Source organism: Ambystoma mexicanum, chromosome 3p (assembly GCF_040938575.1).
Source record: "Ambystoma mexicanum isolate Mex_15411 chromosome 3p, UKY_AmexF1_1, whole genome shotgun sequence".
Classification (NCBI taxonomy): Eukaryota; Metazoa; Chordata; class Amphibia; order Caudata; family Ambystomatidae; genus Ambystoma; species Ambystoma mexicanum.
The window spans coordinates 547,391,727-547,408,284 of record NC_090925.1 but is presented as its reverse complement, the minus strand read 5'-3'; the positions used below and the strand labels follow the sequence as shown (position 1 = coordinate 547,408,284).

At 59.3% G+C, this 16,558-nt stretch overlaps 1 long non-coding RNA gene and 1 other non-coding gene across 3 annotated transcripts in view; both read right to left on the bottom strand.

Annotated features, from left to right (window-relative positions):
- Window positions 1-16,558, bottom strand: part of LOC138580609 (uncharacterized) — a 62,445-nt gene that overhangs the window by 41,105 nt on the left and 4,782 nt on the right. The gene's annotated exons all lie outside the window — the stretch shown is intronic.
- LOC138581493 (5.8S ribosomal RNA) lies at window positions 3,771-3,921 on the bottom strand. The gene has a single exon (XR_011304582.1). It is a non-coding gene; the product is annotated as a 5.8S ribosomal RNA (ribosomal RNA).

The following is a 16,558-nucleotide window of genomic DNA, read 5'->3' as shown; positions in this document are numbered from 1 at the left end:
AGGAACAGGGTGGCCCTCTGGAAACTACAGAACTCGTGTGATAGGGGAGGGATCAACCTGCCAAATTTTGAGCTATACTATCTGGCAGGGCAGCTGCAGTATGTAGCAAGATGGCTGTCTGGCGAGGAGATGGCAGAAACCAGGCTGCTGTGCAGGGAACTGCTCCCCTTCTTTCACAAAGAAGTGGTCTGGCTGTCCAAGTCGAGGGTCCGGGGGATGGCGGGGCTGCTGGTACTGGGATGGGAGATATGGCACAGAACATGGCAAATTGCGGGACACCTGGTTCCGTACTCTATGCAGGTGCCGCTTGCAGCACTATGTGGAGGATCCCCAGCTGATACAAGGGGTCCGCAAGTACTGGGAACCAGTGGGCCTGGCCACCCTGGGAGACATATGGCTGGAAGAGGAGGCATTAGAGTTCCCGAACCTGATCGAAGATACTGGGGTGCATAAAGGGCAGTACATAACTTACACCGAATTGTCAAGAGAGTACGAATGAAGTGGCCAACAGAGGTGCCACCATGGAGGCTATATATGATATTTCAGAGGGTGGGCATGAGATTTCCTGCATATACGAGCTGTTGGGGTCCAAGGTGGGGAAGGACTTGACCCAATAGACAACTTTGGGAGGATGAGGTGGGAGAGCCCATGTCGGATGGGCTCTGGAAAAGAGCCCAAAGATATCATAAAAAAGTGTCCCGGAACGCAAGGCTCCAGCAGATCCAACTATATGTCACACATAGAGCATAGCTCACCCCCAGTAAGATCGCTAGGTTTGGTGGCCATACGACTCAGAAATGCCCTAGGTATGGGGTGGAGGAGACAGGGCTACTCCACATGTTTTGGGCCTGCCCTGAGGTGGGGACACGCTTAGCAGGAAGCGGTATTACACTGGAGGTGGAGTCGGCCTGGGCATGCATGCTGGGGGGATTCCCTAGGCCACGTAACTTAAGGCACATAAGCAAAATGAAAGATCTAGCATATGTCCTGGCCAAACGAAGGATAGCAATGTGCTGGAAGGCAGCCCAGAGGCCGAGGATAGAGTTGTGGTGGGCTGACCTCTTAAAATGGGCAGAGGCAGAAACAGCTGTTTGGTGGGACACGGTTTTTACGGAAGGGGAGGAGGAGGTAGGACCCCCTAATTGAATGGAGGCAGCTGGTGGCTACCATGAGTGGCCCCCCCCCCAGTCTGATCAGAGCGATGATAAAACGGATAAAGAGACGACGATAAACCCGCCTGAAAAATCACAGGATGATGACATGGACATATTGGCTCAAGTTAGGGGGGAGGGAGTTTCATGAGACTGGACAATGCTGATTGTAACACTCTGACGCTGAATCTGATGATGAAGTCCCAAGAATTGTGTGTCATATAAAATAAAAATAGTTTTTTCCCAAAAAAAAAAAAAACTGTGCGGCTCCCGCCGGCTTCTCTGGGATCATTTGCATTGCCGCACTGGACGCCGCAAGGGCGCCCGTCCCTGCCACTCTGGATTTGGGGATCTGAACCCGACTTCCTGTCGATCGGCTGAGGGCAATGGAGGCCATAGCCCATCCCTTCCGAAGGGCGCTCGCCCATCCCTTATGGACTGACTGACCCATGTTCAACTTCTGTTCACATGGAACCCTTCTCCACTTTATTCTTCAAAGTTCTCGTTTTAATATTTGCTACTACAACCAAGATCTGCACCTGCGGCGGCTCCACTCGGGCCCTCGCCCCGGGCTTCTGTGCGTACTGCAGCAGCCCTCCTACTCGCCTGACTTAGCCCCCGCGGCTCTCAACGCCGGCCTGGTATGGGCCTGATGCTCCAGGGCCATCCATTTTCAGGGCTAGTTGATTCGACAGGTGAGTTGTTACACACTCCTTAGCGGATTCTGACTACCATGGCCACCATCCTGCTGTCTGTATCAACCAACACCGTTTCTGGGGACTGATGAGCATCTGCATCATGCGCCTTAACCCCGGGTGCGGTTCATCCCGCAGCGCCTGTTCTGCTTACCAAAAGTTACCCACTGAGCACTTTCATACAATACCCGGCTCCACGCCAGCAAGCCCGGCTTCATACCCAAAGCTTGAGAGCAGGTCGAGATAATTTTGGCCCCAAGACCTCTAATCATTCGCTTTGCAAGATAAAACTGGGGTTTCCGTGCGCCAGCTATCTTGAGTGAAACTTCGGAGAGAACCAGCTACTATATCATTCGATTAGTCTTTTGCCCCTTTACCCAGGTCGGATGACCGATTAACACATCAGGACCGCTACGGACCTCCACCAGGCCGAGTTCACCATCTTTTGGGTCCTATCACACACGCTCATGCATCATCTCTGACAGAGCGGGGGAGACGGGTCGGTGGAGAGCCCACCGCGACAGGATGCCACTGCAATCGCCGGGCACCAGCCCTCAACATCATTACATCACAGGGTTTCATTCATCCGTCTGACTCGGGCAGGCATTATATTCTTAGTCAGTGTTTCCAGACAGGTCGGGTGGTTAAACGACCCCTGGCGCCCTTTGTGGGCCTCCCCGCCCGGCAGCACGACGTGGTTGGGGTGTATGTATTGAGGGCAGTCCACCACAGTCACATCGGGAGCCCCGTCTCCCGTGGCCACTCTAGCAACCCCCAAGAGGGGCCAGGACAGTTGCCGGGTAAGGGCCCGGTGGTGGTCTATCTCCCTCAGCCCCGTGGACACAGCAAAACTGCTGTCAGGGGCTGTAACACTCTGCTGGAGCAGAGAGCCGCCTGCCCCCTGGGGCCTTCCCAAATGCACCCTGCTGGGGCTGGATGTGCTCGGGCCGCAGACCCGCAAGGGCCTCCACCGTTCCAGGTGACCAACCTGCCTGCCGTGTTGAATCCTGTGGGTGGACTGCACAGACCCCACCAGTTTACCGCTCAACCGTTTCACACCCTCTTGAACTCTCTTCAACTTTCCCTTACGGTACTTGTTGGTCACCAGTCTCGCGCCCGTATTTAGCCTTAGACAGAGTTTACCACACGCTTTGGGCTGCATTCCCAAGTAACCTGACTCCAAGAAGACCTAATCCCGGTGTGCAACAGGCCACTATCGGCCTAACACCATCCGCGTGGGGAGACTCGATCAGAAGGACTTGAGTCCCCTGAGTGATGCCGGGGAGTCGGTCTTCTGTACGCCACATTTCCCACGCCTGCTGCTGAATGGGGATTCGGCGCTGGGCTATTCCCTTTTCACTGGCCGTTACTGAGGGAATCTTGGTTAGTTCCTTTTCCTCTGCTTAGTAATATGCTTAAATTCAGCAGGTCACCATGTCTGATCTGAGGCCGTGGTCGGGGAGCACAAAGTTCAGGGCAGCTGGCCTCGGGCCCGTATGGGGGGTTGCCCCAGCCCTTGGCGCAGGCGAGTGTATTCTGTTCCAATCTGTGACCGAAGCCCACATGGTCACGAGGTCCGTGCTCCATGGTCATCCTGCGCCGGCAGCCGTGGGACACCAAAAATAGCCACACACAGCCCGGCCAGGTGCCCCGGGGTAGGGTGAAGGTGCGCCAGGCTTTTTTAAAGCCTGCTGCCGCGCCACCACATCCGGGGCGCGTCGGCCACCCGGCCCTCCCGAAACCAGCATGAGGTGGGGAAACTGGGGAAACCAGGACGCGTCGGCAATGAGCTTTCGCGCCAGATCCAAAGATCCAGCGACGGTGCTGATTGGGGTCTGACCTTAGGGGGATGAATGGAATGGGGTCCCTGCGACAGCCCCAGCCACGCCCCTGGGAGTGAACCCCGGGGCGATTGATGTACAAGCGACCCTCAGACAGGCGTAGTCCCGGGAAAAACCCAGGGCCACATGGTGCGTTCGAAGTGTTGATCAATGTGTCCTGCAATTCACACTAATTCTCGCAGCTAGCTGCGTTCTTCATCGATGCACGAGTCGAGTGATCCACCGCCAAGAACCACAGGCAACTTTTTTTGTCCTAGACGTCGGCCTGACCCTGCCGGTGCAGGAGAGGTTGGGGGAGGCAGCGCTGGCTGTGGCAGGATAGCCCAGCTCCCTGTCTAGCTCAGCCGAAACTATTGTGGTTTCAAAAAAAATAAAAAATAATCTAGGTGCTCAGCCTGACCGCCAGCTGCAGCAGCACAGCGCTTCCCAGGGGGATGGAGGTAGGCCGCTCTGCCACCTGCCCACACGGCCCGATCCACTCATCCTTCCCCGACCCCTTCCACTTCCCTTTTGGGAGGGGGGCTGGGAGATGGACAACGAGGCAGGCCAGAGACAGCACAGACAGGGGGTTGGGTGGGACCACTAGAGTCTTCAAACCCCAGCCCGGCCGCATAGGACCCAGCTCCAGGTACCTGGGCAAGAGGGAAGGTCACCCACTGTGCCAGCGGGCCTGGCCATTGCTCACACACAGATGTGGGCGGCTGGAACCTTGGCGCCCACCGTCAAGTGAGCCAGCTGCACCATGGCTCATGCCTGGCTTGCCCGGGTGCCTGTCTGCCTGGGGAGGCACCCCTCGAGAGCAGTCAGGTTTCCCTCGGTTCCCGGCTGCCCCCAGTCAGGGCTTCCCTGGTGACCGGGGTGTCCCCACCAATGCCCAGCCGCTGGCAGGTCAGAGAGAGGAGTGTGCGCCCCCCGGCCAGCGCAGATGCAGGCTCAGTGAGGAGAGGGGGCTGGTTGACCACGTGCACCGGACCGCTCTGCGAGAGGTGCCCCGGGCTGTGGGTGTGCACGTCTGGGATGCAACCGAGGTTGGGCGCACGGCTCTCCCTCCCGCTGCTCCGCTGTTAATGATCCTTTATGCCCCCATCCACAAGCAGAAACCATTCACACTCAAATGCCCCATTTCTCCTTCCAAACACGTTCCAGATTCAAATGTCACCCCCCTCCCTCCAGAGCCACACCAATGTGCCCCACCACCTCCCTCCAGAGCCACACCAAGATGCCCCATCCAACTTCGCAACCCACACCTAGATGACCCATGCCACCCTCCAGACCCGCTGTGCCCCATCTCTCCCTCCAGAAACACACCCATGTGCCCCCAACACCTCCCTCCAGAGCCACACCAAGATGCCCCGTCCAACTTCCTAACCCACACCTAGATGACCCCTGCTACCCACCAGACACACTGTGCCCCATCTCTCCCTCCAGAAACACACCCATGTGTACCATCCCTCCACCCAGATCCACACCAATGTGCCCCCACCACCTCCCTCCAGAGCCACACCAATGTGCCCCCACCACCTCCCCCAGAGCCACACCAAAATGCCCCATCCCACTTCCCAATCCACACCTAGATGACCCATGCCACCCTCCAGACACACTGTGCCCCATCTCTCCCTCCAGAAACACGCCCATGTGCCCCATCCACCTCCCTCCAGAGCCACACCAAGATGCCCCACCACCTCCCTCCAGTGCCACACCAAGATGCCCCGTTCCACTTCCCAACCCACACCTAGATGACCCATGCCACCATCCAGACCCACTGTGCCCCATCTCTCCCTCCAGAAACATACCCATGTGCAGAATCCTTCCGCCAAGATCCACACCAATGTGCCTCACCACCTCCCTCCAGAGCCACACCAATGTGCCCCCACCACCTCCCTCCAGAGCCACACCAAAATACCCCGTCCCACTTCCCAACCCATAGATGACCCATGCCACCCTCCAGACACACTGTGCCCCATCTCTCCCTCCAGAAACAAACCCATGTGCCCCACCACCTCCCTCCAGAGCCACACCAAGATGCCCCGCCCAACATCCTAACCCACACCTAGATGACCCATGCTACCCACCAGACCCACTGTGCCCCATCTCTCCCTCCAGAAACACACCCATGTGCACCATCTTTCCGCCAAGATCCACACCAATGTTCCCCCACCACCTCCCTCCAGAGCCACACCAAAATGCCCCGTCCCACTTCCCAATCCACACCTAGATGACCCATGCCACCCTCCAGACACACTGTGCCCCATCTCTCCCTCCAGAAACACACCCATGTGCCCCATCCACCTCCCCCCAGAGCCACACCAATGTGCCCCACCACCTCCCCCCAGAGCCACACCAGGATGCCCCGTCCAACTTCCTAACCCACACCTAGATGACCCATGCTACCCACCAGACCCGCTGTGTCCCATCTCTCCCTCCAGAAACACACCCATGTTCAACATCCCTCCGCCAAGATCCACACCAATGTGCCCCACCATCACCCGCCAGAGCCACACCAATGTGCCCCCACCACCTCCCTCCAGAGCCACACCAAAATGCCCCGTCCCACTTCCCAACCCACACCTAGATGACCCATGCCACCCTCCAGACACACTGTGCCCCATCTCTCCCTTCAGAAACACACCCATGTGCACCATCCCTCCACCCAGATCCACACCAATGTGCCCCCACCACCTCCCTCCAGAGCCACACCAAGATGCCCCATCCCACTTCCCAACACACCTAGATGACCCATGCCACCCTCCAGACCCGCTGTGCCCCATCTCTCCCTCCAGAAACATACCCATGTGCCCCCACCACCTCCCTTCAGAGCCACACCAAGATGCCACGTCCAACTTTCTAACCCACACCTAGATGACCCATGCTACCCACCAGACACACTGTTCCCCCATCTCTCCCTCCAGAAACACACCCATGTGCACCATCCCTCCGCCAAGATCCACACCAATGTGCCCCATCACCTCCCTCCAGGGCCACACCGATGTGCCCCCACCATCTCCCTCCAGAGCCACACCAAAATGCCCCGTTCCACTTCCCAACCCACACCTAGATGACCCATGCCACCCTCCAGATCCACTGTGCCCCATCTCTCCCACCAGAAACACGCCCATGTGCCCCATCCACCTCCCTCCAGAACCACACCAATGTGCCCAACCACCTCCCTCGAGAGCCACACCAATGTGCCCCCACCACCTCCCCCCAGAGCCACACCAAGACGCCCCATCCAACTTCGCAACCCACACCTAGATGACCCATGCCACCCTCCAGACACGCTGTGCCCCATCTCTCCCTCCAGAAACACACCCATGTGCCCCCACCACCTCCCTCCAGAGCCACACCAATCTGCCCCGTTCCACTTCCCAACCCACACCTAGATGACCCATGCCACCGTCCAGACACACTGTGCCCCATCTCTCCCTCCAGAAACACACCCATGTGTACCATCCCTCCACCCAGATCCACACCAATGTGCCCCCACCACCTCCCTCCAGATCCACACCAATCTGCCCCCACCACCTCCCTCCAGAGCCACACCAAGATGCCCCATCCCACTTCCCAACACACACCTAGATGACCCATGCCACCCTCCAGACCCACTGTGCCCCATCTCTCCCTCCAGAAACACGCATGTGCACCATCCCTCCGCCCAGATCCATGCCAATGTGCCCCCACCACCTCCCCCCAGAGCCACACCAAGATGCCCCATCCAACTTCGCAACCCACACCTAGATGACCCATGCCACCCTCCAGACCCGCTGTGCCCCATATCTCCCTCCAGAAACACACCCATGTGCACCATCCCTCCGCCAAGATCCACACCAAGATGCCCGGTCAAACTTCCTAACCCACACCTAGATGACCCATGCTACCCACCAGACCCACTGTTCCCCCATCTCTCCCTCCAGAAACACGCCCATGTGCCCCATCCACCTCCCTCCAGAGCCACACCAATGTGCCCCACCACCTCCCTCCAGAGCCACACCAAGATGCCCCGTCCAACTTCCTAACCCACACCTAGATGACCCCTGCTACCCACCAGACCCACTGTGCCCCATCTCTCCCTCCAGAAACAAACCCATGTGCACCATCCCTCTGCCAAGATCCACACCAATGTGCCCCCACCACCTCCCTCCAGAGCCACACCAATGTGCCCCCACCACCTCCCTCCAGAGCCACACCAATGTGCCCCCACCACCTCCCTCCAGAGCCACACCAATGTGCCCCCACCACCTCCCTCCAGAGCCACACCAATGTGCCCCCACCACCTCCCTCCAGAGCCACACCAAGATGCCCCGTCCAACTTTCTAACCCACACCTAGATGACCCATGTTACCCACCAGACTCACTGTGCCCCATCTCTCCCTCCAGAAACACGCATGTGCACCATCCCTCCGCCCAGATCCATGCCAATGTGCCCCCACCACCTCCCCCCAGAGCCACACCAAGATGCCCCATCCAACTTCGCAACCCACACCTAGATGACCCATGCTACCCACCAGACGCACTGTTCCCCATCTCTCCCTCCAGAAACATACCCATGTGCACAATCCTTCCGCCAAGAACCACACCAATGTGCCTCACCACCTCCCTCCAGAGCCACACCAATGTGCCCCCACCACCTCCCTCCAGAGCCACACCAAAATGCCCCGTTTCACTTCCCAACCCACACCTAGATGACCCATGCCACCCTCCAGACACACTGTTCCCCCATCTCTCCCTCCAGAAACACACCCATGTGCACCATCCCTCCGCCAAGATCCACACCAATGTGCCCCATCACCTACCTCCAGAGCCACACCGATGTGCCCCCACCACCTCCCTCCAGAGCCACACCAAAATGCCCCGTTCCGCTTCCCAACCCACACCTAGAGGACCCATGACACCCTCCAGATCCACTGTGCCCCATCTCTCCCTCCAGAAACACGCCCATGTGCCCCATCCACCTCCCTCCAGAGCCACACCAATGTGCCCCACCACCTCCCTCCAGAGCCACACCAATGTGCCCCGTCCAACTTCCTAACCCACACCTAGATGACCCATGCTACCCACCAGACCCACTGTGCCCCATCTCTCCCTCCAGAAACACACCCATGTGCACCATCCCTCCGCCAAGATCCACACCAATGTGCCCGACCACCTCCATCGAGAGCCACACCAATGTGCCCCCACCACCTCCCTCCAGAGCCACACCAAAATACCCCGTCCCACTTCCCAACCCATAGATGACCCATGCCACCCTCCAGACACCACACTGTGCCCCATCTCTCCCTCCAGAAACAAACCCATGTGCCCCACCACCTCCCTCCAGAGCCACACCAAGATGCCCCGCCCAACATCCTAACCCACACCTAGATGACCCATGCTACCCACCAGACCCACTGTGCCCCATCTCTCCCTCCAGAAACACACCCATGTGCACCATCCCTCCGCCAAGATCCACACCAATGTGCCCGACCACCCCCCTCCAGAGCCACACCAAAATACCCCGTCCCACTTCCCAACCCATAGATGACCCATGCCACCCTCCAGACACACTGTGCCCCATCTCTCCCTCCAGAAACAAACCCATGTGCCCGACCACCTCCCTCCAGAGCCACACCAAGATGCCCCGCCCAACATCCTATCCCACACCTAGATGACCCATGCTACCCACCAGACCCACTGTGCCCCATCTCTCCCTCCAGAAACACACCCATGTGCACCATCCTTCCGCCAAGATCCACACCAATGTGCCCCACCACCTCCCTCCAGAGCCACACCAATGTTCCCCCACCACCTCCCTCCAGAGCCACACCAAAATGCCCCGTCCCACTTCCCAATCCACACCTAGATGACCCATGCCACCCTCCAGACACACTGTGCCCCATCTCTCCCTCCAGAAACACACCCATGTGCCCCACCATCTCCCGCCAGAGCCACACCAATGTGCCCCCACCACCTCCCTCCAGAGCCACACCAAAATGCCCCGTCCCACTTCCCAACCCACACCTAGATGACCCATGCCACCCTCCAGACACACTGTTCCCCCATCTCTCCCTCCAGAAACACACCCATGTGCACCATCCCTCCGCCAAGATCCACACCAATGTGTCCCATCACCTCCCTCCAGGGCCACACCGATGTGCCCCCACCATCTCCCTCCAGAGCCACACCAAAATGCCCCGTTCCACTTCCCAACCCACACCTAGATGACCCATGCAACCCTCCAGATCCACTGTGCCCCATCTCTCCCACCAGAAACACGCCCATGTGCCCCATCCACCTCCCTCCAGAACCACACCAATGTGCCCCCACCACCTCCCTCCAGAGCCACACCAATGTGCCCCCACCACCTCCCTCCAGAGCCACACCAATGTGCCCCCACCACCTCCCTCCAGAGCCACACCAATGTGCCCCCACCACCTCCCTCCAGAGCCACACCAATGTGCCCCCACCACCTCCCTCCAGAACCACACCAATGTGCCCCACCACCTCCCTCCAGAGCCACACCAATGTGCCCCGTCCAACTTCCTAACCCACACCTAGATGACCCATGCTACCCACCAGACCCACTGTGCCCCATCTCTCCCTCCAGAAACACACCCATGTGCACCATCCCTCCGCCAAGATCCACACCAATGTGCCCGACCACCTCCCTCGAGAGCCACACCAATGTGCCCCCACCACCTCCCTCCAGAGCCACACCAACATACCCCGTCCCACTTCCCAACCCACACCAAGATGACCCATGCCACCGCCCAGACCCGCTGTGCCCCATCTCTCCCTCCAGAAACACACCCATGTGCCCCCACCACCTCCTTTCAGAGCCACACCAAGATGCCCCGTCCAACTTTCTAACCCACACCTAGATGACCCATGCTACCCACCAGACTCACTGTGCCCCATCTCTCCCTCCAGAAACACGCATGTGCACCATCCCTCCGCCCAGATCCATGCCAATGCGCCCCCACCACCTCCCCCCAGAGCCACACCAAGATGCCCCATCCAACTTCGCAACCCACACCTAGATGACCCATGCCACCCTCCAGACCCGCTGTGCCCCATATCTCCCTCCAGAAACACACCCATGTGCACCATCCCTCCACCAAGATCCACACCAAGATGCCCCGTCCAACTTCCTAACCCACACCTAGATGACCCATGCTACCCACAAGACCCACTGTTCCCCCATCTCTCCCTCCAGAAACACGCCCATGTGCCCCATCCACCTCCCTCCAGAGCCACACCAATGTGCCCCACCACCTCCCTCCAGAGCCACACCAATGTGCCCCGTCCAACTTCCTAACCCACACCTAGACACATGCTACCCACCAGACCCGCTGTGCCCCATCTCTCCCTCCAGAAACACACCCATATGCAACATCCCTCCGCCAAGATCCACACCAATGTGCCCCACCACCTCCCGACAGAGCCACACCAATGTGCCCCCACCACCTCCCTCCAGAGCCACACCAAAATGCATCGTCCCACTTCCCAACACACACCTAGATGACCCATGCCACCCTCCAGACTCGCTGTGCCCCATATCTCCCTCCAGAAACACACCCATGTGCACCATCCCTCCACCAAGATCCACACCAAGATGCCCCGTCCAACTTCCTAACCCACACCTAGATGACCCATGCTACCCACCAGACCCACTGTTCCCCCATCTCTCCCTCCAGAAACACGCCCATGTGCCCCATCCACCTCCCTCCAGAGCCACACCAATGTGCCCCACCACCTCCCTCCAGAGCCACACTAATGTGCCCCCACCGCCTCCCTCCAGAGCCACACCAAAATACCCTGTCCCACTTCCCAACCCACACCTAGATGACCCATGCCACCCTCCAGACACACTGTGCCCCATCTCTCCCTCCAGAAACAAACCCATGTGCCCCACCACCACCCCCCAGAGCCACACCAAGATGCCCCGCCCAACATCCTAACCCACACCTAGATGACCCATGCTACCCACCAGACCCGCTGTGCCCCATCTCTCCCACCAGAAACACACCCATGTGCCCCCAACACCTCCCTCCAGAGCCACACCAAGATGCCCCATCACCTCCCTCCAGGGCCACACCGATGTGCCCCCACCACCTCCCTCCAGAGCCACACCAAAATGCCCCGTTCCTCTTCCCAACCCACACCTAGATGACCCATGCCACCCTCCTGATCCACTGTGCCCCATCTCTCCCACCAGAAACACGCCCGTGTGCCCCATCCACCTCCCTCCAGAACCACACCAATGTGCCCGACCACCTCCCTCGAGAGCCACACCAATGTGCCCCCACCACCTCCCCCCAGAGCCACACCAAGATGCCCCATTCAACTTCGCAACCCACACCTAGATGACCCATGCCACCCAGACCCGCTGTGCCCCATCTCTCCCTCCAGAAACACACCCATGTGCCCCCACCACCTCCCTTCAGAGCCACACCAAGATGCCCCGTCCAACTTTCTAACCCACACCTAGATGACCCATGCTACCCAGACTCACTGTTCCCCATCTCTCCCTCCAGAAACATACCCATGTGCACAATCCTTCTGCCAAGATCCACACCAATGTGCCCCACCACCTCCCTCCAGAGCCACACCAATGTGCCCCCACCACCTCCCCCCAGAGCCACACCAAAATGCCCCGTTCCACTTCCCAACCCACACCTAGATGACCCATGCCACCGTCCAGACACACTGTGCCCCATCTCTCCCTCCAGAAACACACCCATGTGTACCATCCCTCCACCCAGATCCACACCAATGTGCCCCCACCACCTCCCTCCAGATCCACACCAATGTGCCCCCACCACCTCCCTCCAGAGCCACACCAAGATGCCCCATCCCACTTCCCAACACACACCTAGATGACCCATGCCACCCTCCAGACCCACTGTGCCCCATCTCTCCCTCCGGAAACACGCATGTGCACCATCCCTCCGCCCAGATCCATGCCAATGTGCCCCCACCACCTCCCCCCAGAGCCACACCAAGATGCCCCATCCAACTTCGCAACCCACACCTAGATGACCCAATGCCACCCTCCAGACCCGCTGTGCCCCATATCTCCCTCCAGAAACACACCCATGTGCACCATCCCTCCGCCAAGATCCACACCAAGATGCCCCGTCCAACTTCCTAACCCACACCTAGATGACCCATGCTACCCACCAGACCCACTGTTCCCCCATCTCTCCCTCCAGAAACACGCCCATGTGCCCCATCCACCTCCCTCCAGAGCCACACCAATGTGCCCGACCACCTCCCTCGAGAGCCACACCAATGTGCCCCCACCACCTCCCTCCAGAGCCACACCAAAATACCCTGTCCCACTTCCCAACCCACACCTAGATGACCCATGCCACCCTCCAGACACAATGTGCCCCATCTCTCCCTCCAGAAACAAACCCATGTGTCCCACCACCACCCTCCAGAGCCACACCAAGATGCCCCGCCCAACATCCTAACCCAAACCTAGATGACCCATGCTACCCACCAGACCCACTGTGCCCCATCTCTCCCTCCAGAAACACACCCATGTGCACCATCCTTCCGCCAAGATCCACACCAATGTGCCCCACCACCTCCCTCCAGAGCCACAATAATGTGCCCCCACCACCTCCCTCCAGAGCCACACCAAGATGCCCCATCCCACTTCCCAACACACACCTAGATGACCCATGCCACCCTCCAGACCCACTGTGCCCCATCTCTCCCTCCAGAAACACGCATGTGCACCATCCCTCCCCCCAGAGCCATGCCAATGTGCCCCCACCACCTCCCCCCAGAGCCACACCAAGATGCCCCATCCAACTTCCCAACACACACCTAGATGACCCATGCCACCCTCCAGACCCGCTGTGCCCCATCTCTCCCACCAGAAACACACCCATGTGCCCCCAACCCCTCCCTCCAGAGCCACACCAAGATGCCCCATCACCTCCCTCCAGGGCCACACCGATGTGCCCCCACCACCTCCCTCCAGAGCCACACCAAAATGCCCCGTTCCTCTTCCCAACCCACACCTAGATGACCCATGCCACCCTCCTGATCCACTGTGCCCCATCTCTCCCACCAGAAACACGCCCATGTGCCCCATCCACCTCCCTCCAGAACCACACCAATGTGCCCGACCACCTCCCTCGAGAGCCACACCAATGTGCCCCCACCACCTCCCCCCAGAGCCACACCAAGATGCCCCATCCAACTTCGCAACCCACACCTAGATGACCCATGCCACCCAGACCCGCTGTGCCCCATCTCTCCCTCCAGAAACACACCCATGTGCCCCCACCACCTCCCTTCAGAGCCACACCAAGATGCCCCGTCCAACTTTCTAACCCACACCTAGATGACCCATGCTACCCAGACTCACTGTTCCCCATCTCTCCCTCCAGAAACATACCCATGTGCACAATCCTTCCGCCAAGATCCACACCAATGTGCCCCACCACCTCCCTCCAGAGCCACACCAATGTGCCCCCACCACCTCCCCCCAGAGCCACACCAAAATGCCCCTTTCCACTTCCCAACCCACACCTAGATGACCCATGCCACCGTCCAGACACACTGTGCCCCATCTCTCCCTCCAGAAACACACCCATGTGTACCATCCCTCCACCCAGATCCACACCAATGTGCCCCCACCACCTCCCTCCAGATCCACACCACTGTGCCCCCACCACCTCCCTCCAGAGCCACACCAATGTGCCCCCACCACCTCCCTCCAGAGCCACACCAAGATGCCCCATCCCACTTCCCAACACACACCTAGATGACCCATGCCACCCTCCAGACCCACTGTGCCCCATCTCTCCCTCCAGAAACACGCATGTGCACCATCCCTCCGCCCAGATCCATGCCAATGTGCCCCCACCACCTCCCCCCAGAGCCACACCAAGATGCCCCATCCAACTTCGCAACCCACACCTAGATGACCCATGCCACCCTCCAGACCCGCTGTGCCCCATATCTCCCTCCAGAAACACACCAATGTGCACCATCCCTCCGCCAAGATCCACACCAAGATGCCCCATCCAACTTCGCAACCCACACCTAGATGACCCATGCTACCCAGCAGACCCACTGTTCCCCCATCTCTCCCTCCAGAAACACGCCCATGTGCCCCATCCACCTCCCTCCAGAGCCACACCAATGTGCCCGACCACCTCCCTCGAGAGCCACACCAATGTGCCCCCACCACCTCCCTCCAGAGCCACACCAAAATACCCTGTCCCACTTCCCAACCCACACCTAGATGACCCATGCCACCCTCCAGACACAATGTGCCCCATCTCTCCCTCCAGAAACAAACCCATGTGCCCCACCACCACCCTCCAGAGCCACACCAAGATGCCCCGCCCAACATCCTAACCCAAACCTAGATGACCCATGCTACCCACCAGACCCACTGTGCCCCATCTCTCCCTCCAGAAACACACCCATGTGCACCATCCTTCCGCCAAGATCCACACCAATGTGCCACACCACCTCCCTCCAGAGCCACAACAATGTGCCCCCACCACCTCCCCCAGAGCCACACCAAGATGCCCCGTCCAACTTCCTAACCCACACCTAGACACATGCTACCCACCAGACCCGCTGTGCCCCATCTCTCCCTCCAGAAACACACCCATGTGCAACATCCCTCTGCCAAGATCCACACCAATGTGCCCCACCACCTCCCGCCAGAGCCACACCAATGTGCCCCCACCACCTCCCTCCAGAGCCACACCAAAATGCCCCGTCCCACTTCCCAACCCATACCTAGATGACCCATGCCACTCTCCAGACACACTGTGCCCCTTCTCTCCCTTCAGAAACACACCCATGTGCACCATCCGTCTGCCAAGATCCACACCAATGTGCCCCACCACCTCCCTCCAGAGCCACACCAATGTGCCCCCACCACCTCCCTCCAGAGCCACACTAATGTGCCCCCACCACCTCCCCCCAGAGCCACACCAAGATGCCCCATCCAACTTCGCAACCCACACCTAGATGACCCATGCCACCCTCCAGACCCGCTGTGCCCCATATCTCCATCCAGAAACACACCCATGTGCACCTCCCTCCAGAGCCACACCAAGATGCCCCGTCCAACTTCCTAACCCACACCTAGATGACCCCTGCTACCCACCAGACCCACTGTGCCCCATCTCTCCCTCCAGAAACAAACCCATGTGCACCATCCACCTCCCTCCAGAGCCACACCAATGTGCCCGACCACCTCCCTCGAGAGCCACACCAATGTGCCCCCACCACCTCCCTCCAGAGCCACACCAAAATACCCTGTCCCACTTCCCAACCCACACCTAGATGACCCATGCCACCCTCCAGACACACTGTGCCCCATCTCTCCCTCCAGAACAAACCCATGTGCCCCACCACCACCCTCCAGAGCCACACCAAGATGCCCCGCCCAACATCCTAACCCACACCTAGATGACCCATGCTACCCACCAGACCCACTGTGCCCCATCTCTCCCTCCAGAAACACACCCATGTGCACCATCCTTCCGCCAAGATCCACACCAATGTGCCCCCATAACCTCGCGCAGAGCCACACCAAAATGCCCCGTCCCACTTCCCAATCCACACCTAGATGACCCATGCCACCCTCCAGACACACTTTGCCCCATCTCTCCCTCCAGAAACACGCCCATGTGCCCCATCCACCTCCCCCCAGAGCCACACCAATGTGCCCCACCACCTCCCTCCAGAGCCACACCAAGATGCCCCATCCAACTTCGCAACCCACACCTAGATGACCCATGCCACCCTCCAGACCCGCTGTGCCCCATCTCTCCCTCCAGAAACACACCCATGTGCCCCCAACACCTCCCTCCAGAGCCACACCAAGATGCCCCGTCCAACTTCCTAACCC